A 23,193-nucleotide genomic window follows, 5' to 3' on the forward strand; every position below is an offset into this window, starting at 1 on the left:
ATGTTTTTAAGATCTTACCTGCCTTCTTAAATGTCAGAATTTCTCAGATGCAGCCACTGTCTAAGTCTTACTGTGCAGCACATTCCAAGGAATAGTCTGGTAATCAATGCTTGGATTTCCAGGATGCAGGACTAGTTTGGACCCTCGTCAGTAAAGGAAGAATTATACCGATGTAAATGTGGTGCAGAAAAACAGGATTTCCACAATGGCTGCTATTTGTGCAACTTCCTGAGTTGTATTCCACGTCATTCCTGCTCTGTATTCCTTCCATCTCTTTTAATTTATTCATTTATGTTTGCAGCTTACAGCATGAATGTGTATATAAATAAAAAAAACTCCCACAAACTGTCCAAAGGAGACAACAAAACAACTTTTATAAAACTCTTCAGTATTTATTTTGACAGAACAAAATGGGTATTTTCATGTATTAAAAGAACATAAAAGGCTTCTCTTTCAGGGAGCTGAAATGTGTATGACTTTTTTCTGTTGCTATGTGACAGTTCTGATAAAGGCTAATTAAAGATTAAAGAGATGTTGATAATCCCGGTGTTGACTTTCTTTGTGACTTCGATAACAGCGAGCCGTCAGTTAGCCTGCTGATTAAAGTGTCATTAAAGCGCTTGCCTCACTCAAAAGGATCCCTGTTTCCTCGCTCAGCTAATCCACGTTCTCTCTTTCTCTCCGTTTCCTCTTTTGTAAGTGAAACATTGATGACTGGGAGGCACTCAGGAAGATTAAGTCAGCAGTTCAGGAAGAAGAAACTCTTCAAGATAAGGCACATAAAGGGCTTCCGCTTAGCATAGATACTTTGTAGTGATGAATGGAAGGAGCGTTACACACCAGCTCAGCTTTGTCACGATGGAAGTCTCACTCTTTGTACTCGTCACTGACACATCAAATCATATTTTATCATTTATCATTTCTGACACGGCTCTCATTCAGACAGGAGACAGCAGAGAGCGGACTGTAAATGAGGGAAGTTAGATGAAGGACAATGTGCACCAAATGTCCCTGGACGTTGTGATTGCCTGGTCAGCATCTTTAAACCCTAAGGCCACCCAGCTCTTTGATTTCAGGCTCGAGTCCAAGTCTACAGCTCAATGACTTTCTCATGAGGGAGAAAAGTTCCTACGTCCCACCTGTAGAGTGGCCAACAAGGGCAAACACACTACACGGCCTGAAGCATTTCCATCAGGAGTGAAGTGCTGCACCTTCACAAACCGCTTATCCTCTTGGGGGTCGCGAGCCTGGGAGCCTATCCCAGCTGACATTGGGCGAGAGGCAGGGTACACCCTGGTCGCAGCGCTGACACATAGAGACAGACAACCATTCACACTCACATTCACACCTACGAGCAATTTAGAGTCACCAATTAACCTGCATGTCTTTGGACTGTGGGAGGAAGCTGGAGCACCTGGAGGAAACCCACGCTGACACAGGGAGAACATGCAGTCTCCACACAGAAGGGCTCCCCCACCCTGCGGTTCAAACCAGGAAGCTTCTTGCTGTGAGGTGACAGTGCTAACCTGAAGAGCAGTGTTAATTATTTGGTTTTAAAATGTTTGTGTTACTTGTCCTGCACATTTATATGGAACATTTATATTAGTGAGTGGAAGGAAAACAGACTCTGAAAATGGGCTTGGCTTCACAGTTACGGCTCATAAATCAGAGCTGTAGAGCTGATACACAGCTGGCCCAGACAGCTGCATTGGTTAAAATGGAAGCACATCTCTAGATGGATATCTGAAATTATGCAGCGAAATGCATTCGGTGTGAATAACATGTTAAACTCTAACACCTGCTGCTGGCACTCAGGAAGAAATGTTCAGTAGCCTATACAGAGCAGACAAACAACATACTGATGCTTTGTTTTTCAGCACTGTAGGTAAACATGTTACATTAAGGAGGGACAGGAGAGGTCAGGAGGTCATTGTGCTGGGCAGCAGATATTTTTTGGACTTTCTTCAAACTGGACTTCGAGTTTGAGCAAGTTTGAGTGAATGTATCGCAATATATCATTTACAAAACATTTATTGATTAATGACTTGCTGTTTAAATTTTTAAACTGTTGATTCTGGCACCAATTAAAAAGAAAAGCAGTGTCATCTCCTGTTTATTAGAATATGCAAATGTTTATTGCCCCAGTGATGCATTCAGTTTAGTCTCCAGGCCAAGCGACAACTGCAGGGCTGAAAAATGGAGCCAATGCACAAGTGCCAAAAACTGCAGTTCCTCTAATGACCACTTGAGGCCGACTCCAAGTACAAGTCAGTCCCCATAGACCCCCATTTTACAATGCCCAACTTTACAGCAGAAATAAACATGTTTACAGTCTGGTGCAAAAACAGTTTTGGTCTTTATGGCTAATTTCAACACTCGTGACAACTGTACGAGGATGAATTTTTATATAACTCACCTGTTTACATTTCATTAAGGCTTAAAGTTACGCATATTTAAGGGTAGGGCTGCTTTTAAAGACAGATGGGTGATAGGTTGCTACCACAGCAACAGTGTTGGTTAGGTAACATAACCATGGCATAACCCCAAATTCATGAAGTATAGGTGTAGCAGCAGTTGTCACAATTTCAGTGTGTTTTCAGTTAATGAAAGTTTGATAGTGTGAGATGGATCGGCGGTTTGGTGAGGCACCTGCTGTGATGCATGTGCTGAGCCATACTGTCGTGGTGAAGAGGGAGCTGAAGGCGAAGCTTTCGATTTACTGGTCCATCTACGTCCCAGCCCTCATCTATGGTCATGAGCTCTGGGTAGTGACTGAAAGAATGAGATCACAAACACAAGCGGTCAGAATGAGTTTCCTCTGTAGGGTGTCTGGGCTCATTCTTAAAGATAGGGAGAGGAGTAGAGCTGCTGCTCCTTCCCGTTGAAGGGGGTCAGTTGAGGTGGTTCGGGCATCTGATCAGGACCCTCCTGGGCGTCTCCTGGTGTTCCAGGGGTCTCCCAGGAGGAACTGGAAGGTGTTGCTGGGGAGAGGGATGTCTGGGGGGTTTTGCTCAGCCTGCTGCCCCCGTGAGCTGGCCCCCGATAAGTAGATGAGACTGAATGGATGGGCCTGTTTTTCACGAGCAAAAATTAGCATTAGCATACCTGTAAATGCACCGTGCCAACCAAGCTAGCAGCTAGCAATAGGATCTTCACCCTGTTGTCCAAATATGGTCATTTCTGGCCCCAAAAATCCAAGACAGTCACGACCAGAATGCTTAACTTGAAGCTTCAAAACAAGGCCACAAACTGGAAGAAGAATAAGAAGATAGACTTTATTAATCGCCAAGGAGAAATGCAGTTTTTTCACTTTGTTGTCATACATACAGGCCCAAAATACACACACATGCACCAACAGGATCTATACATGTATTAAATGGAGAGATGTCAGAGCGAGGGGGCTGCCCATGGACAGGCGCCCCAAGCAGTTAGGGTTCAGTGCCTTGGTCCAGATGGGGACTTTAATCAGCGAGCCTCCAGTTCCCATTGGAGTGGGTACGTCCATTATTTTATACAGTCTGTGCTGCAGCCATGTGAAGAAAGACAACAGTCAGAGCAGACCAAGCTGTACTTTCATGGTATATGAATTAGCTTCAGACACTATCGGCCTCATTTGCATTCACACACATCCTCCCTGACTCTTGCTGTGACACATTAGACACTGTGCAACTTGCAGGAGTAAATCTATTTCCCCATTAGCTGGAGAGGTAGCATATGAGACAGAGGAGCTGCAGCCTGGCTTTAGGTTAAATAAATAATAGTAACTTAATAATAATAATTCACCAGTGAAATCTCGTCAGAAATATTTGTGTAAAGTCATAAGTGATAGTTGTGTCATCCTTCACTGTCTCAAGAAGCCTCCACTGATAAAAAGGTATCCAAAAAGAGTCCCAGACAGTGTGTTGGTTTGGATAACATTAATAAAGGCCTTCAAGATGAAGAAAATAAAATAACTCTTTTCTTTTTTGCAACATACCTTCCAAATTCATCACTACGCCTCAACTGTCTTCTTTCAGTGTGCGGCCATTAATCTTGAGGAACACTCTGATGAGATTTGCAGGTTTAAAGGAGAAAAAAAAAACACCAAGAATTCTTAACGAGACCAGCCAAAGCCTCTGTGAGACTTATTTTCACTAATGTTACGTCACTGCACACACCAGTTATAATGAGTACATCTAGTTCGGTGGTGGAAGAGAACTTTTTCTTAAGCAAAAGTACCAGGATTAAAGTGCAGAACTTACATGATAATATATAACTGGACTATATTGATGCATACATGTGTAAGCTTGTGTAAGAATACAGGTATAAGTCGAGTGCGCATCACAAAAAGAGATTGCTGATAATGTCCTGCATAAAGATGACATGTAGTCGGATCATAATATGTTTTTGATTGTGTATTGCAGTGTTAGTGTATAATAATATATAATACGGTGAGAATATGTTGAGATAGGACATCGAGTAGGTTGTGGACCGTACGAGATGTAATTTGGAAGGACTACATTACTAAACTATTGTTTTCTCAATAAACCTCGTTCAGCTTTTTCCCTGCCTCGTGTGAGTAATGTGGATCTTCACAAAAGGAACAGAAACACGAGTCAAAACTAACGCACCTTGCAGACTAAGGGCCGTTTCAAAGTTGACGCAAAGGCACACAGACACGAATGTTCCGAAATCATCATGACGCCCTGTGGTTAAGGTCTGGTTAGGTTTAGGCACAAAAACCACTTGGTTAGGGTCAGGAAAAGATCATGGTGTGGGTTAAAATGAAAAAGGAAGTGACAAACACATAAGCTGTGAGCCTGCTCCGCCTCAAGCCGGTCGCGGCGCACCATACGCCCGCCGCAAGCCGTTCAGCACCGTGGACAGTCGGACTAATGGGATGTCGAACCAATGATATGGACCCTACAGCAGTACTAGCTAGCTGGAAGGTGACTCTGCTACCCCCTATTGCGCAAGCGATGTATTGCATTTCAAGTGTCACTTGCGTTCAATGTGTTGACTATGAAAAGAAGTGTGTTGCGTGTGTCGACTATGAAACGGCCCACAGTGGCCCGGGACTCTGATGTGTAGTAACAGCCACTATATAATATATATGCTGACTTTTTCATTGTGAGGTGGAGGGGATGGTAGATGGCGTGTCACCTCGGGGAGACACCTGCCAAGCTGCAAACCACTGCTGCATCTTTTTAACCACCAGACATGGACATTTTTTTGCTAGACACCTTGATGTTTTTGTTCCTGTTACTGAACTATCCTGGGTTTATACATTTAAAGAACTTCCATAAAGATGGACTGCTTGGCAACCAGACCAGGCCTCTACTTGAGACAGGCCTTTATTTGTCAAAGCTACACCGGGCTAATAAAAGGGTCTCTGCATTTAATTGAATGTTTACAGTATCCGTCGTCTGCATGAATGTACAATGCTAATATTTTTTCTGGTGAGTGGGTCGAGACCTAATTAGGCTACTAGTGTAAAGTACAAGTACTTTGACTGATAAAACAGCACAAACATTATTGAGGCCATTATCTCTAATTTTGAATTTTGGAAAGAGTTGTGTGACACAGACTTGCCCAAAAACTTTGTCGTGTCTCTGATGGGAGTCGTGTCAAACCCCCAAACAGACAGTGATATTGATCAGGTGTCTGAGAGCGACAGCAAACACACAGCTCTGTGAAATGAATGTAGTCGGACTTGTTCCTGTTTTTCTGTTTTGTACTGACAGTCGATGTGAAGCTGTAAACTGCAGGCCAGCAGGGACGCTCCAGTGAGAAGCACAGGGATTGGTTTTGTGTTCACAATGAGTCATAAACAAGTCAGGGAGCAACACTGAGACCCACACACACACGCAGACCAGCATATGCTCACACATCAACTGGTAAACATTCATAGAAACACTTTGCACACTGACTATCACAGAATATAATAATGATAAATAAATACACACGTACATCCTCCTCATGATTCAACAGACTGAACTTCAGTTTTAGTTTCACGGCTCAGAGTTCAGCCTCACTTTGCTTTGGCAGTACGTTTTGGATTCAGTTCAATCGGACTCTATTCATCTCCACAGACCATAATTTCTGCAAACTGTCGATAGAGACGGTCAAACCTGCAGGATAAATGTCCCTCAGAGAAACACACATCATCCAGGGCAGCACTTTTTACAAAGCACACGGTGGTATTGTGCCGTGGCTCCCACAGATGTGTTGACAAACGTGAAGTTTCACCTACATACATGTCTGAAGATTTTTAACCCTTCAGAGACAACGATCATTAAGGGTTTAGCTCCACAGTGACTGTGAGTCTTGTTTGCTGTTTCTACCTTTAATGTGTGGCATCAGTGGTCACCCAGCTGCAACTGGCTTGTTATTTTCTTTGCGCAGCTCAGCTGATTGATTCATCTACACAGTACTGAAAAAGTACAAACCAAACATTTCTGACCCGTTTTTTCTGCTGTGTTCAATTAAAGAAGTTTCACTGCTAGAAATATGGGCTTTTCATGAAACTAGGATGTCTACACAGTACAGATACTTTTGTAATTGGTGTTACGTGAGCAGAGAAAACAGAGACAAAGGGCTGAGACATTCGCTCTTGCTCAATAGGTAGAAAACTTACATCTATGAGAACACACTGCGCCACACTGGTGCTATAAACGCTGCTGCTGGTGGGTGACATAACACGAACTTGTCCATTTGACACAATGGCAGCAGGCTGGTAACACATCATTTGATATATAACATCCAACACAATAACAAAATCTTGGTTTATATTTGATTAGCGCTGCTTTGTTTCACAGTTTGATCTCCGTTTTTTCAGCCTCTGTTCTCACTGTGCAGGAAATGTCCTGTTCACAAATTCTCTGTCACAGTGGGCACTTTTTACCTGCCATACATGCCACCCTCTTAGCTCACTCAGTAGTTTTCCACTCTTGCAGCCTTTCCACCACACCTACCTGCCAGCCTATCACCTGTCCACACATTTCCCGCTCCTGCTGGTCCACCACACTCACCCCATCAACGCCTCTCACCTGTGGATCATCACCTCCTGCCACTATAAAGACCATTCCGATGTGAGACTTTCCAGCTTTTGTTCCTGGACTGCTTCCTTGGTGCCGACCCCACCTGGCCCCGAATCAACCATTTCGTCTGCTCCCCGGTAAACCACTCTTCCTTCTGTCCCTGACCAAGAGCTCTGCGTCCACCTTCCTGGTTTCTTTTCACCTGTTCCTTGTGGCTGTTTGGAGAGATCGTCACCCAGCTCTCCAAAGTGAGTTTACCTGTTCATCCAACTGTGGACTTTTGTGCTGTGGATTGCTTCCACTCATCATCCCCACTGACAAGACCCTTTCTGTCTATGGTCAGCTTCACAGCAGTGTGTTAGCTTCTCCAGTGAGTACTCCTCCTACTTTTTGGATTCCCTGCTTGTTTGACATCTCCTTCTGCCAGCTCTCTCATGGTACCTTTGCACACAATCGAACTGTTTGCTACTCACCTGTTTTCGGCTTTGGCGTTCCGTGCTGGGACCTTTGGACTGAGCTGGCTTCCCAGAAAGCTCTGAACCAGGACACTGACTCTCCCAGTTACTTCACCAGTTTGCTCTTTCTGCACTTATCTAAATGGTGCATTAAAGCTCATCCTGCCATCCTGCCTTGTATCAACGCTTCAGGCTGCTGCTGCTGGTGGTGTAATGGTGTGGGGGAGATTTTCTTAGTACCAACTGAGCATGGTTTAAACACCACAGCCTACCTGAGTATTGTTGCTGAGCGTGTCCATCCCTTTATGACCACAGTGTACCCATCTTCTGATGGCTACTTCCAGCAGGATAACGCACCATGTCACAAAGCTCACATCATCTCAAACATGACAGTGAGTTCACTGTACTCCAATGGCCTCCACAGTCACCAGATCTAGTGACACTTTACCACACTTTAAGTAAAGTAAGTTTGAAAATGGATCAAAATCAGCGTTCACTGTGATGAATTTCATACAGTGTCGTTCAGCATGTCTGAAGTCTTTCCAAGTTTATTTGTAGCAAAGTAAAATTACTTGAAAATCAGTCTTATCTCTTCAGGTCAGTCATGTAAATTATATGCAATATTAGAAAAATGTGTGAGTTGATCAAACTAATTAACTTGATACTGCCTCTGTGTTCTGTGCTTGCAAACTGAATCTTATTGTATTCATTGTTTTTCCTCCTGGCGACGAGTTGTTCTGAATTCAACAACAATAAAGCGTCTCCAAATTAAAAAGGGAAGCGACAGTGACTTAAGCAACAAAAGACAAACAGAAAACAAATTGACAGACAAGACGGGCAGACACAGAGAGAGAGAAGTTGGCGAAGCAGCCAGCCCACACATCGAGTCAATTCAATTAGGAAGAGAAAATCCTTCCTGACAAGGCTTTAATGTGGTTACAGATCAAGGACAGCTCCCTGACTGTTCCTCGTCTGTGGCAGCGACGAACTGTCAGGGGAACAGACACCAAGCTCATAAATCATGCCACAACAGTCCATCTTGAAGCGAAGCCACAGCATGTACCTTTTACACTAATTGATAAATCCTACACGAGGGATTTTAAAACCTAAATTGTCATTTTCAGTCGTTATATTTGGAATCAGTTATGTGCAAAATGATATGCTGACTTAAAGCTTGACGTCTGTTGTGTCCTTTTTCAGATTTGTACTGTTAAACGTTCAGCAGATTTCCTCCCAAGTGCACCCTGTGACACCCAGAGCTGGGTGTCACAGCGGTCTGGTGGCTGCCGGCAGTGCTAGGTCTAACTTGTGTAATGGCAGCAACAGAAGGTTTGCTGATCCGCTGGTGAGTTGAAGCTATCGACCCCACTGGCCCTGGGGTTTTCGCTGGCTGGATTTGGGTTGCTGCAGCTGCTGACTGGAGGTCCATCTCCCGAGCTGCTACCTGCTCTCCCCTCTGTGAGGTGGTCTGTAGCAGCTGGGAGTGAGGCGGAAAACACACTGTGATTTGAGGCTCTAGCTAACACTTTGGACACTTTGCTGATACCGACACATTTTCTTTCATTTCTTGTCAGACTCTCTTTTTGAAAAATCTGTCTTCCTTTTTCTCAGTTGCTTTGCAGTGTAGACAGTTGTTGCCAATGCTGAATTGAATCAGGTTTTCATCGAAGGGATATGCACATGTATCTGCATTTGTATAACAGCCAATAGGGTTATAGGTTAAGTCTCCCATAACAGGCTAGATTTTCTAGATCCTGAAAACAGAGCCAAGAGGAGGTGCAGCAGTCTAGTTTTCTCTCAGAACACTTGAATGTTCAAAGTTAATTATGGCCAAAGTTCAACCCGCTCTCACTCCAAAGTCATTGAAATCTGGCACTTGGGCAGTGACTTCTAGTGTCCGACAACAACAAAAAAATCCATCCTTTCACGTCGGCATTTTATTTTTATTTTTTTATTTAACCTTTGTTTAACCAGGCAAACTGCTGGAGATCAGATGATCTCTTTTACGAGCATGGTCTCACCAAAATGGCAGCACTGAAGAATAATAAATCTCCATTATGCAGCTAAGCATTTGCATACTCCCATCTCAGCCATTAAAAAGCCTGTGACTCGAGTTTTGAAACCATTAATTGAAATGACGCTCTGAAGCTTCAGAGTTTTTTGAAGTCCATTCCAGGCTGAGGGAGCAGAACACATGAATGCCTTCTTCCCAAACTCAGTGCGAGCTCTGGGAACTGAGGCAGATAGACAGTCCTGGGATCGCAAACTGTAAGATGGGTTGTGTGTGAAAGTGAGGTATGTACAGAGGTATGAAGGTAGTAGTCCAATGATTGCTTTATAGATGAGGATGTACCAGTGGAGAAGCCTACGAGCAGACAAGGACAGCCAACCTACCTTAGCATACAGAGTACAGTGATGGCTGTGTGTTTTACAGCAAGTAATAAATCTCAGTACACCATGATAAGTAGCATCCAGCATGATACGTGGCCAGTCACTGTTATTATGTAATGGTGCCCGATGGCGCCAGGGGGAAATATGGCAGGACAACAACGCAAATTGAGGCAGCAGAAGTCCAGGTAGGGCAGGTGGGAGAAGTGCACCATCAATTTTCACCCAGGAGGCCAGTGTTCGCTTCCCTAAGATTGTAAAGCCAAACCCTGTTCTTTTTCCCTAAACTCAACCACATTTGTTGCCGAAACCCAATCACGTGTGTGTGTTGTAGAAGGAAAAAACAAAAATTCACAATGTTGAACCAATGTAGTGCTTTTATTTTGAAAGAGACTGTATGCAAACTGTACATCACCAGTGAAAACAGAAGTGTATTTTGAAAACAGACAATGCATGTAACAGGCTGAAGTTGACACGGTGTCCGAGAACATCAACAACCAACACACCCAGGGTACCTTGTACATCGTATCTCGACATGGAAAGTCAATGATCAAACGTTGATATGTGACGAGGTTGGAGTGAAAATTACTCCAATATAAAACTACATACTACAGCTTTAATCCGTCTCCCATCCATCTAAACCACATGCTGTCAGTGTTAATATGGAGCGCCCACTGCAGGACACAGAGAAACATGCCCAGGGTAAGACTTTAACTTAATGTGTATTTTGTGATCTTTTACTTTCAAAGAGTGTTTTTATAATGTCACACACTGTTCATACTGTACAGATGGATGATGGATGCAGTTTTATAACACTTCAATCATTTACAACATGTTGGCTGTCACATCTAGACTGCATGAGAATCACACTGCAGTCTTTGTGTGAAACCATTTTCAAAGTTATTCTATGTTCAGCCTCATTATCTTGCTAACTATCTGTCTTGCTTTAATGTAATAATGACTCGACAATTAAAGAGGAACAGGCCACAGTACATTAAGTGTTCTAGGTGAGAAACTGTAATGATCAAAGGGATGAAGAAAAGGTGGTGGGTGGTTATTTATAAATGTAGAAAGACCAATGTGGACGGCAGTGTTCAAGCTTCAGCAAACACGCTGAAGACTAAAAAAGATCAGCTTCAGAAAGTGATGAAAACAGCCTTAAAGGGACAGTTCACCCCAAAATAACAGTGAAAGTTTTTGTAAACTGCTTTTCTCTCCTCCCTCTCATTTCTCCCTCAGGTCATGTTCCACCTCAACAAGTCGATGTCTTCTGGTCTCTATTGTTTCCACAGGGACTCTATTGACCTTTAACACTGAGCTGCGGAGAAGGTCCAGTGGAACAGTTAAGATAATTTCCTTCTCAGGGAAAAACACAGAGGAGGAGAGAGGAGGGAGGGAAAACAAACCAGGTTAGAACAAAAAATACATCTGTTCCCAACTTGCTGACGTACCAGAATTTGAGTTTGCATAAAAAAAAAATACTCTGTCTGTTTTTGTTTGCTGTAATGTTGACTGTGTTTTTGTCAAATTAAAAACTGGAAAATACAGAAAAGGCACTGATATATTAGAGTGCAGATTATTGCTTATTGCTGGACAAAGTAAATTATGGACACATATGAAGATATATATAGTAATGGAAGAGAAAGAGCTGTGGTAAGGGACATAAGAATAAATAATTCGATTTAGAAAGAAGGCGACATTGACACTACACCTCACCACCAGTGTTTGTGTAATTATATACTGTATGTGTTGTGCATGTTGAATATTATGTCATAGTTTGTCACTTGTTGCCTGCTGCTGCTAAAAGCAGGCTGGTAGTTTGATGGATGTGGAAAGAGTGCATTTGTCAGATGCATTTTGTGTTGGCCATTTAAAATATATATATATATATATATATATATATATACTGTGTCATTACAGTGAGTGCATATTATTGCTCTAAGTGTTTGCGTGATTGACATGCACTGGTTGTCCCCTCACTCAACAATCTCTACATAGTATGCTCGTCTTAAAGGAACAGTGTGTAAGATTTAGGGGGAATCAGTGGTATCCAGTGGTGAGGATTGATTGCAACCAGCTGAAACTTCTCCCTCTCTCTACCTTCAGTGTTCATTGTTCAGGAGGTTTGTATCGAGAGCAGAATTATTGCCGGAGGTCTTTTCCTCTCCAAAACAAACTGATCAGATGATTAAAACCTGTAAAAACACTTTTTAAAAAAGCAGTTTTTCGTTAAAAAAATTTCCTCTTTTGGTGTTTGGCATGTCAGAGACGGCCGCCAGCCCAACACCTGCTCTGTGTGCCCACCTTCTTTCTCTGATAACTTTAGATTTGGATGTTCAGGAAGTTTTTACCATGAGCCAAATTATCCACAGAGGCCTCTTCCAATTCAAAACAAACTGATTCAATGATATAAACTGGAAAAACACTGAATCAAGCAGGTTCACGTTTCAAATCAGTAGCCCCTTTTACACTACCTCTCCAAAGCAGGAACTTCATGCTTATGTTATGCTGTCTGCCGTTCAGCGTAAAAGGTACAGAGGCAGAATGGAGGATGGTGACTGCAGTGAAACAAGGTCTGTATAAATAGGATAGTCGGCAGGACAGGGTCATGAGCAGCACAGGTGTGATGTTTTAATATAATGTATCCAAGCCACCATGGGAGATTTAAAAATTGGCTGCGATCAGTTAGAAACTAACTCAAAGAAGAAGAACAGTGGCCGAAAATGTCTTCAAATTGGGAAAACAATGAGGTCCATGAGCTCCTTACCTTCAGAGCAGAGGAAGAGATCAGCCGCCTTATAACAGGGACAGTAAATGATTTTTATTGTCATGTTATGCCGTTGTTATTGATCAGAAAGCACTGTCGACGGGTATGTTACATGTCACACTAGAGGCCAACACTGTTGTATTACATGAAACACCCTTGATGCCTCTTTTGCCTCTGCGATGCCAGCACGCTGTTTAAAGTCACACACTGGAGCGGCATGATGCCGTCGTTGTTTGGTTCTTTGTAAAAATGCGAAGGTGGCATAAAGGGGACTGCGTAATTACTCTATAGTGTCATCTCTGTGTAAAAAGGGCTGGTGTCTCTCAGAGGTGGTCAGCTTCTCCATCGCTGTTTGGCATGTCAGAGATGTGCCACTACCCAAGCACCTGCTAATGCTCACCTTTTTTCTCTGACAACATAAGATCCAGACATTCAGAAGAGTTTTTTCAGGAGCCAAATTATCCGCACAGGTCTCCTCCTCTCTAAAACAAGCAGTCACGATGATTTTAAGTGGTAAAAACACTGAATAAAGTAGTTTCACATTTTAAAAAATCTGTGTTTTTCCAATGCTCTTGCCACAGAGGGGTTGCTAACTAAGGTGGCTGATGCGAAAATGTTAAAACAAGATCCTGTTTTAGAGCCAGTGTTTGGTTTGTCTGTTCTGGGCTACTGTAAAAACATGGCAGTGCAACATGGCGATCTCTGTAGACGAGGACCCGCCTCCTATGTAGATATAAACACCTCACTCTAAGGTAATGAAAACACTATCTTCCTAACTCCTACACATTGGACCTTTAACTTTTAAGTGGGAATGTCTTTAAAGACATAAAAAAAGGAAGGAAAGAAGAAAAGTCATAAAGAAAGGAAACTGTAATGACGTAATTTAGACTACTGATGTCCGTGATGTTAAAGGTTTAGAGTATATTGTGTATACTGCATCCTCAGCCTCGGGCAGAGACAGCGAGACAGCGAACAATGAGACACAGATTGAGTCAGACACAAACAGAGACAGATTAGTCTACCAGTATAAACTGCAGCAAATTAGTTTTGGAAACGATTATCATTTCTGTCAGGGCTTATTCACAACAGGTTTGTAGACGTTGAAATCAATTACACATGTGAAGACCTGGTACGTGATTGCCAATCTGTTGTACTGGAATCATGCACTGGCAGACAAGTAATGGAGCAGGAGTCCGACCTGTGGGGATTCATTAAACCACAGGAGATGTGTCTGATTGGATTGTGGCTGCAGGGGCTGAGAGATGGGGAAAAAGGGTGATTCATGATGTTGAATTATGCGTGCTGAGATGGACAAGAGGTACATGTTAGGTTGAGTGGTGCAGTCATAGTTTAGATTAGTATTGATTTCCATCTGCTTTTCAGCTGGATGGTAGTGGATGATGATGGGACATTTTCTATTTGAACTGCAGTTTTGACTGAACCTGGCTGTCTGCAGATAAAGTGAGCAAACGATTCATTGTGCTTTTACTGGACGAACCTTGACAAGAGATTTGGAATAAGAGCTGTCGTTCTTGTCACAGCACACTTTACAAAAAATGAAATCAATACAGTCTTTTGTAAATCTTTGATGAAAAAGCAGCCACACTTTCAAATTTTCAGGGTTGATTCAAGGTCAAGTTCATTTTTTGGCTTTGCTAATGTTTTATAAAGGATTATTGCAACCTCCAAAATATTGACTTTGCAATGGAAGACAGGGCGATAAGATCAGTGACGAACTTCCAGTCTCCTCTTTTAGACCAACAGAAGTGTTCTCATCCCCAAGTCGTCAATTATTGTTGCTTTGTTTGTTGATTTTCACGTCTACATATGACGCACTAGTAACCCTCCTGCATCTATTGTTGATGTTGACATGCACTGCAGTTTTTGAAAATACACTTTGTTTTCACAGATGTACAGTTGATACATACATAAAGTCTTTTTCAAAATAAACTCACAACTTTGGTGGTATTTCCTTGAGCAACAAAAGCACATGGTTAGGATTAGAAAAACACATCATGGTTTGGCTCAACATTTACACGGGAAGGGAACAGCAGACTTCTGGGTGAAAGTCCAGAGTTTAGTGGCTCCATCCGCCTTCCTTTCTGCCCGTCCTATAGGGACTTTACGGCTTCTTTTATTATGTTGTTACCAGCGGCGTTACAAACTGTTGTTGGCTGGTGCATTTGATAACGCTACAACAGATGTGTCTGTGCAAACAGATCTGACTCCAAAGTTGTCAAAATCCAACGCTTGGTCAATGACTTCCAGCGTCAGACACCAAAAAAAGTTGACACGGCATCCTAGAATGTCAACAACCGATGCACCCGAGGGTACCTTGCACATAATATCCTGACATGGAAAGTCCGTGACCAAACGTCTATATGTGACAAGGTGAGAGATCGAATCCTCCATACACAGGCTATTAACCTTCAGTGATGCAGTGTTGTTCGACAGTTGGGACTTTCCGGTTTTCGCAGGCTGCTGCTGCTGCAGTGTTGCTCTTCTACGTCACCTTAACTGAAAGTCGCTGAACTTTCATAGCTAATGTCACCACTGCTGCAACACAGTCATGACTGCAACCCTTCTCCATTATCCTTGAATTCCAGTGACTATTACTCTGTACTGTCCTGTCCATTCACACCCTGTCATACCCCACCTGTCCAGCAGATGTGACTAGAGAGCTTCCACCTGAAAAGTTTGCACTCTTCCCTTTTCCAGTTTGTCGAAGTTTCCTTCCAGACATTTTTCTGTCTAGTCTGGATGTGTGATCTCCTGCCTGCTTCGGTCTCTTTGTACAGTTGCTTGTTTGGAACGATCTCCATTTGCTCACTACTTAACCAAGTAAAGGCTGCTTTATCCTCCACATCTGCCTCTGGGCCTCTGTCTGGGCTCAAAATGTGTGCTTGGCTGCTGTGATCACCACTTCAGATGCAGGGGAAGTGAAACATTAGGCCTCATTTAATCAACGCTCAATCCCTGGTTTATTGTGACGCAGAAATACAATGCACCTGCCGAGACCCCTGCTCCTCCATGTTTGACCTCCTCATTTGGTCTTTGTGGTGTTCAGTTTGTACAAATTTAAGTACATTTTCCTGTCCTTTGCCTGCCTTTGCGTTTGAATGAGATGAAGAGTGTGATGCGACCAGAAGCCTCACAGACAGAATGTAAATACCTTTCAGGGAGGTCTCTTAAGACACAGTTTCATCCCTCTTAATAAAGCATCTAATGGAGATGGCCCTCACAGCTTCACATTTAAGTTAAAAACAGAGGCAATCCTCATTCTTCGCTTCACGTTCTCTGCTAACACATCAGACAGACTGACATAGGGTCATTATTCCTTCATCCAAATAAAGTCTTTCATTTCTAGAGCAGCATCTTAAATGGATTTTCTCTGACAATGTCCATTTACAGCCCCCCTGTGATTGTTCTGGTTTGATGAGGTGGGTAAAAATTAATATAAGATATTAAAGAAGAAAAAAGACAATTGCACCATTGTTACTCAGCCTGTGTGTCTGACATTTAAGGTCTGGTGGCTGCGATTGACAGACAAGGAAAACAATGGTGTGGTGTGCTCACTAAAATATGAAAGAAGTGGAGCTATAAAGTCACACTCAGCTGTCTGATGGTGGTATTTCCTGTGTAGTCACAGGTCAGAAGAATAGCGGTGGTGTGTAGAGGTCTCTGTAAAGCTTCATGTCAAATTTAAGGACCACAAGTTGAAAAGAAAACCCAGTGATCTCATGGATGGATTACTGGGCTGGTGGGCACAGGCCCAGGGGCCCAAAGTGTCAGGGGCCCCTGGCCTTCACCTGCAAAGTGTCACTCGGAGAGACACATACTGTCCGGGAAGAGACTCAAAATGACCACAAAGAGACACAAAACAACTACAAAGAGATGTAAAACAGCTGCAACAAGACAAATACTCACAAAGACTATGAAATGAAACAAAACAACCATAAACTGACACACACTGACCACAAGGAGATGAAAAGAAACTACAAAGAGACACAAAACAGCTACAAAATGACTACAGAGACACAGAAAGTGACTACAAGGAGATGCAAAACAGCTGCAAAGAGACACAGAGACTCACAAAGACTCGAAAAGAAGCTAAACAACCACAAATGGACACAATTTAACCACAAAGAGATGAAAATGAACTACGAAGAGACACAAAACAACTACCAAGAGATGTGAAACAGCTGCAACAAGACAAATACTCACAAAAACTTTGAAATGAAACAAAACAGCCATAAATTGACACACATTGACCACAAGGAGATGAAAAGAAACTACAAAGAGACACAAAATGACTGTAAAGAAATGCAAAACAGCTGCAAAGAGACACAGGGACTCACAGAGACCAAAAACAGGAGCAAAACAGCCCCAAATGGAAAGTAGATGACTACAAAGAGACAAAAAGCAACTACAAAGAGACACAAAGCAACTACAGAGAGGTGCAAAACAACTGCAAAGAGACACAGAAACTCACAAAGACTAGGCCTACAAAACGAGCAAAACAACCACAAATGGACACAATATGACTACAAAGACATGAAAAGCAACTACAAAGAGACAGAACAGCTACAAAATGACTACAAGGACACACAGAAATGACTACAAAGAAATACTTAACAGCTGCAAAGAGATGCAAAGACTCACAAAACCAAAGAAAAGGAGCAAAACAACCACAAATGGACACAAAATGACATCAAATAGATGAAGAGCAACAACAAAGAGACACAAAATGACCACTGAGAGACAGAACAACTACGAAGAGATGCAAAGCAGCTGCAAAGAGACACAGACCCACAAAGACTATGAAATGAGCAAAAAATGCAACACAAAACAGCTACAACATGACTACAAAGAAACACAAAGTGACCACAACAACATGAAGGAGACAAAAAGTAGCTACAAAGACACACAAAACAGCTACAAAATGACCTTAAAGAGACACAAAGTGACCACAACGACATGCAAAGCAGCTGCAAAGAAACAGAGACTCGCAAAGACTGCAAAAAGGAGCAAAACAACCACAAATGGACACAAAATGACTGCGTAGAGACAAAAAGCAGCTACAAAGAGACTCAGAATGACCAGTAAGAGACATAAAACAGCTACAGAAGATGTCAAATGAGCCACAGAGAGATGCATAGCCATTACAGAGATGCAAAACAACAACAAAAAGAGGCAAAACAACGATAAAGTTTGTGTCTTTTGCTCCTATGTAGGTGAGTTGGTGGGGCCCTCTGCATGTCTGTGTCCAGGGGCCCTTTGTCTCTTAATATGCCCATGACTGATGTCCAACTTTATCCTTCAGTGAAGTCAAAACTGTGACAATCCTGCTCAGTAACAGTCGACCAAATATCAGTTTTGCAGATATTGCATCTGCAAAACTGATATTTGGTCGACTCACCTGAGGGAATTTAAATGATTGTCACAATCAAAATTCAAATGCAGCCTATTTATTTTCCTAAGTGAAAACATTTTGTCCTCGTTCTGTCTCCCTCCTCTCATTCTTGGCAAACTCAAAGTGAATTTATTTTCCTCCATACCTCCTTGAAAATAAAGTGAACAAAAAAAAATAGAAATCAATTTGACTCTGACTCTCAGTCGGTTTCCGTTCAGATTGACTCCAGTGTGGGGGGCTGCCTCTCCTGCTCCACTCTGTCCTCACCTTTCATTTCCCACCCGGGAACAGATTCATGTCCAACTGTGTCATTTTTCATTTTCCGAAAAAGAGGACTTCCACACTGGGTCTGTCTGTGTTTTGAATCAGGCTGTGGCTCTTTTGTCATATGTTTGTTCTCCTCCTCTCCCAACAAATCAGACATCTCAGATACTCTTGTGTTTGTGGCAGCCAGCTGATGCCGGCACTTACGCCTCCTGACGCAAGAAAGCAAAAACAGACACAGTGCACAAAATGATATTGGAGAATATTTCTGACACTGTGGTGATGTTTTAACCTCAGACACTTGTTCTCATAATAGAGTTCTCTTTTTATCTTGTGTTATTTCTAATGTTACGCTGTTTTGTATACATATTTTGCCCTCTGCAGCCCACTTGCTCATAATTTGGCTCCCTGTTGCTGTCTCCCTCCTACACATCTTTATGTTTTCTGTATATAAATGTATAAGTGTACCTGCCTTTACCCAGTGTGGGCTGTTTAGAGCCTAAAAGTACAAGTCCTTAAAGTAAGCACATCTTGTCGGCACAAATTATTGAAAAAAATATCTCATAGGACTTATCTGTGGGTAATACATCTGATGGTAGGATACAGAATAATGTTGCTTTTATTTCCAACGGCACGGTGATGCAGTGGTCAGCAATATTCTGCCTCACAGCAAGAGGGTTCCTGGTTTGAACCTGGGTGGTGGAGCCCTTGTGTGCGGAGTCTGCGTGTTCTCCCTGTGTCAGCGTGGGCTTCCTCCAGGTGCTCCAGCTTCCTCCCACAGTCCAAAGACATGCAGGTTAATTAATTGGTGACTCTAAATTGTCCGTAGGTGTAAATGTGAGTGTGAATAGTTGTCTGTCTCTATGTGTCAGCCCTGTGATAGTCTGGTGCAAGTCATGAAATAAATTTGATGATATAGTATTGAATTGCTTTGGTACGAGGGTAAGTGCAACAGCCAAAAATTACATTTTCATTAGAAAGGGAACATCAACTGGTAAATAAAATCCAAAAAATGTAACCATGGGTACAAGACCATTATACATAAATCTTCTGGATGGAATCAGTCCACAACAATGTCCTTTTCATATCTTTGTAGAAATACCTTGGTGGGATGTCTAATCCCGGGCTATGGTTATCCTACCTGCATTTATAATTCATAATTATCTATTATGCTACTGCGCAATAGTGACTTAAGGTATAATTAGGGTCCGGGCAGCTAAGCTGGCAGGACACTATTGTAATCCTAGGTATTCTTCTTCTTTCTTCTTCCGAGGAAATCCTACTTCCCATGGGTGAAAATTCACCAAACTTTGCACAAAGGTCCAGTCTCATGCCAGATATCCTCAGCTGTAAACTCAAGCCAATAGTCCTGATGGTGGCGCTACAGCAAGCGTCTAAAGTTCAAAACTTTGAAAATTCATAACAAATCAACCATACGTGCTACAACTTCACAACTTTCATCAAACTGTAGCCCCAATACTGAAGAAACTTTTGTACATTTAAACCTGTTAAAAATTATGAAGTTCATCACTCTGTGTTTTTCAAAAACTGTAAAACTTCTTAAACCTATCTCCTCCCACAATTTTTGCTCAATTGACACCAAACTTGCTACAGAGCATCTTCAGACTGTCCTACAAAAACTACGTTTCTCAGATTTTTAATTTTTAAAAAATTGAGCCGACAGTGCATCAAAATGTTTGACTGTAAACAGTACTGTAAACATATACATGCAAATTCTTGCTAAATAAATCTTCAATGTTCATGAAAAAAAGACAAAATTCTAGAGTCATGGTAGATGATGTGTGGCAAATTTCAGAATTTTAACTCAAAAACTGAATTTTTGACAGCATTTTGAATTTTGCTCAATGTGAACAATTGGAGTCAATGTAAAAATGGCAATTTTAAACATCAGTTTTTCACTTATGGAGCAAATCAATCATTGTTACAAACAAATTATCAACATCTCCATGCTGTCTAGATGCAATATGTGTATTTTCAGATTTTTGTTTCAATGACTGAATTTTTTTTTTTACAGTGGTTTGAAACCTGCTTTTCCATGCCTGGACAGCTGCTAAACCTGCACGTCTGGCTTAGACAAGTTGGGAAGCTACGGACAACTTGTCACTGACTAATTAGCTCAGTTAGATAGGAATTGATCTTAAGTCTCAGAGGTTGTGAGTTCTAGCCTCTGCTGATACAAAAGGCAGGTTGTGTTGCTAAATGTCTTCCAATTCTTGTGCTTGTTGCTTAGAATTGCCTAAAAATGCCTGGATCTGACGCATTGCTGTGCAGCAGCTGTAATTATTATTACTTTTTCATTGTGCAATAATTGGTGCAATAATTGGTGCAATACTACAGCTACAGCTTTATTCTCATCAATATCTCTTGAATGTATGTATTTATTCAACATACAATGCACATGAGCACATACTTCTTTTGTTTTTTTCTTATTCTATTTTGTACTACATATATATATATATATATATATATATATATATGTATATATATATATATATATATTAGCAACCATTATAGCATAATACAAATTTTATAGTTCTTAATATGCCACTAATTTATACAGTGTAATTAAGCACAATGCACATATTTGTATTTTTTTTTTACACACTTACAGACTCAGCATAGTGATGATATACTAGTGATGAAGTACTAGTGTCAACATTGTAGCATATTGCACATTTGTATTTCTATTTTATTACTTTATATTTAGTTATTTATTTCTATTTTTTTTTTATCACTTTATATTTACATACTTTTATTTCATACTCAGACAGATGTGGAGGATGACGAACGTCCCGCCTACCAAGAATCTGATTGGACGAGCTCTGACCAATGGGCTGACTCAGAATGCTATCTGCAGTACGGCTGACCAATCAATTCAATCCATCAACATGGAGTCGCGGTAACGGAAGCAGCTCGGCAGTTTGCCGCAGTGCGGAAAATGTTCCGGTAAGAAAGTTTAACCGGTGACTCATATGAATGTTCTGTCATTTTTATGATGGCAGCCATTAAACGTAAGCTTAAAAAACAAAACTACCGCCAACAAAATATGGAGGGACGGTTATTTGTAAAGCTAACGTTAGCTTTAAAAACTCTAGCTTATTGTTAGTTTATAGCCGGTTAACATAATATTAGTAGGTTATAGCCTAGCTAACTATGGCTAAAACCTATGCCACTAACCAGTGGGTGACGTCACGGTGGCTACTTCCATAGATATACGTAGATGCCCCATTCAACTGCGCTCGTCACTGGAGCGATACGTCAGTGCGGCCGCCATCTTGCCCAGGTGGAGCCGCGCTGCCTAATGCATGTATGTCTATTGAGGCAGGAGATTATTTATGATTAAAATCATCATTACTCGCTGAATTCTCAACCGATTTTCATGCGGTTTGGTTTGTTACAATTGTCAGACATGTAGTTATGATACAGGATACTTGGTTAAATAAAAAATGCAGCTTTTCATACCAAACTATTTGATCTTATGTAGATAAAGTACCAGTAATAGTTCTACAACACATTAAACTAAACTTCCCCCATGTAATAAATATTCTTTTTTCTTACTAGATGTACAATGCCCACCATGGTGTCATTTAATTATTAATTTTGACTATAAATGTTTATCCACATTTCACACAATGTGCAAAAAATAGTGTATCAGCAGGGTTGTGCCGAGCTGCAGTGCAGATTCTGATTAACAAATGTTGGTTTTGTACAAGTGAAAATAAATGACTTAGAGCTGCATGTTTACACAAAATTTTGCTTTAATTTCATGTGTATAACACCACAGTGCTCATGGGAGCCTGGACACAGAACTGCTTACATTATTAGGTCATATTTACAAAACATACAGTGTACAGTAGCTAGTATTATTTTTAGGAGTCTGCCCAGTCCTGTCGAAGTCCTCAGGTCTGAAGTGACAGCTGCAGATGACTGAGGAGTCACTCGGGACAAAGTCCTTTCTCCTCACTGCTGCTACCCATGCCCGTCTGCTATCTGTGTTTTTTGGGAAACTACACACAAAATAAGAAAAACGCAGTTCCACATAATTTGTAGTTACAATTCAGGCCACAAGTTAACTAACGTTATGCTGTGTTATGTCACATTGGTGCCATGAAACAGATAGTTGACAATTTGGAATAACACACACACCAACATAGCTGTTTGACAAAGCATCATAATTTTATAAGTAATATTATATAAATGTTAACCTTTTTTCTTTAAGTTGTGTGACATAGCGTTAGCTTAATTTGGCATTAGGAACAGATCAGGACAGTTACTTTACTCGATTAGCTTAAAAGAAGGATCACTTTTTGAGATATATATCTCATTAAACATGTTCATAACAGTAAAATATTGTAAAACAACTTCTTACCTGTGGAATGTTATTTCCCTTCTGGTTGGTTTTAACACTTCTTTCATTCGTACACCCAACTGCAGAGCAAAAATGTGACATTTTTGCCGAGTCTGACACGGGTCTGAACCGGTCAGAGCACCTAGGCAAGATGGCGGCGGTACTGACGCATCCCACAAGCCAGGGTGCGGCATCTATGTATGTATATCTATGGGCTACTTCCATTATTTTACAGTCTGTGGCTAAAACGTTAGCTTAACTGATGTTGGGCTGCTAGCTAAAAGGTAACATTACTAGAAAACTTATGTATTGTTGTTTTGACATGTCAAAACTGTGTCACAAAGTGAAACTACAGGAGCATCAGAGTTCTGAGACAGCAGATTAACTTACTGTATTGAACTAATGTTATCCAGAAGTGCGACAAAGTGTGTTTTGCAAGTCACAAGTACAGTAATGATAACTTTATTTATACAGCACAATTAAGGCATTAAATGTAACACAAAGTGCTGAACATGAAG

Source organism: Epinephelus fuscoguttatus, linkage group LG9 (assembly GCF_011397635.1).
Source record: "Epinephelus fuscoguttatus linkage group LG9, E.fuscoguttatus.final_Chr_v1".
In the NCBI taxonomy this organism is placed as follows: Eukaryota; Metazoa; Chordata; class Actinopteri; order Perciformes; family Serranidae; genus Epinephelus; species Epinephelus fuscoguttatus.